Source organism: Lupinus angustifolius, chromosome LG18 (genome assembly GCF_001865875.1).
Source record: "Lupinus angustifolius cultivar Tanjil chromosome LG18, LupAngTanjil_v1.0, whole genome shotgun sequence".
NCBI lineage: Eukaryota > Viridiplantae > Streptophyta > Magnoliopsida > Fabales > Fabaceae > Lupinus > Lupinus angustifolius.
Window position 1 is genome coordinate 9,957,812 of NC_032026.1, and position 1,676 is coordinate 9,959,487.

The window sequence follows — 1,676 nt, forward strand, 5'->3', positions numbered from 1 at the left end:
CCTGCTATGATGCATTAACAGAAGCAAGTCAGCTATCAGAACAACTTCGAAAATTCAGAACTGCATATGATGAATTAGTGGCCAGCCAGGAAAATTGGTCAGATAATTGGAAGGGAGTACTCGAAGAAAGTCAATGGGAGATAAACAAATGGGAAGGGAGATGCAGACAATTAGTTGATGGTCTCGGTGATTTTTCTGATGATTGGTTGAAGTTGTTCTACGAAGCTAGACAAGAAATGACAATGTACCCGGAAACAGAGCTTCTTCCAGAAATGAAGGCGTTTTTTGAAGCTTGTGGGGGAATATCTAGACAACTTAAGAAATGGCGGGTAGAGGCTACAAAATAATTCTAGAAATAAGGAATAGGAGAATAAACAATAAACGAATTGTAATCATTTGCTTGAAGTATTGATAAGAGATCTTTTTTTCGCAATTCTTTATATCTATGGTGCAAATGCAAAATTGACTCCCATTTACAAATAAATGTTATTTCCAAAAATGTTTAAAATGTCTTCTACTTATATACAACCTTTGTCTAAAACTATATGTTTTCTCTAATGGTTGTCATCAACTGCATGCGACTTTGTTGGGTACGCCCTCAAATCACCAAATGTAGGGCAAGACGTTTAATGCTAACAACCTCTAACAAGAGAACGAACAAAGATGCAATCGAGGTTAGAAACTTGAAGTTTCACTCTAAAATTGACGTCAACGCAAAAATGAGACAATAGGGGCACGCCTCAGGGTCGACAGAATGCGGGTCGAAATGTCTTGCTATACCGATATGCAAAAGGCTCAAAACTCGGAAGGAGATGCCACTACATTAGGCGCCAAACCTTCACAATCCACACAAAAGGTGGGTCCCAAGACAGTTACTAGGGCCAGCCGTCGTAAGGGTGTTATCATAAGGTATGAAGACACAACTGATGGTCAAGAGGAACAACAATCAGATGAGGAAGACGAAGATGAGGAGGACGAAGATCCTACTCACGATTTTCCTCATAAAGATAAGCCCACAAGCCACCAAGCTGAAGCTAAGATAAACGGGGGTACCCCAGACGAATCCTCAAGCCAAGAAAAGGCTGAGCTGGAACTTATAAAAGAGAGACTGAGGGCCATTGAGGGCACAAGCTTCCCTGATGTAAAAAATGCATTTGAGATGTGCCTCGTACCAGATGTAGTGTTTCCACCAAAGTTTAAAACTCCTGAATTCGAGAAATACGACGGTACTTCCTGCCCGAAAAGTCATCTACATATGTATGCTAGGAAGATGACAGCCCATCATGGAAATGACAAATTGTTAATTCACTGCTTCCAAGACAGTCTGACAGGGGCAGCCATGGGCTGGTACATCCGCTTGGAAAAGGCTCAAATTAAAACTTTCATTGATTTATCCAATGCCTTCATGAAGCAGTATAAGTACAATGAAGACGCGGCTCCTGACAGGGCCCAGCTTCAGAGCATGGCCAAGAAGCCAGAAGAAAGCTTTAAGGAGTATACGCAACGCTGGAGAGCTTTGGCGTCACAAGTCATACCTAGGTTGGAGGAGGAAGAACAGTTGTCTATCTTTGTGGATACTTTGAAGGAGCCCTATTATGATTACTTGGTCGGAAGTGTTGCATCGAACTTCAATGCACTTATTAAGGTTGGGGAGAAAATAGAAGGACGCATAAGGA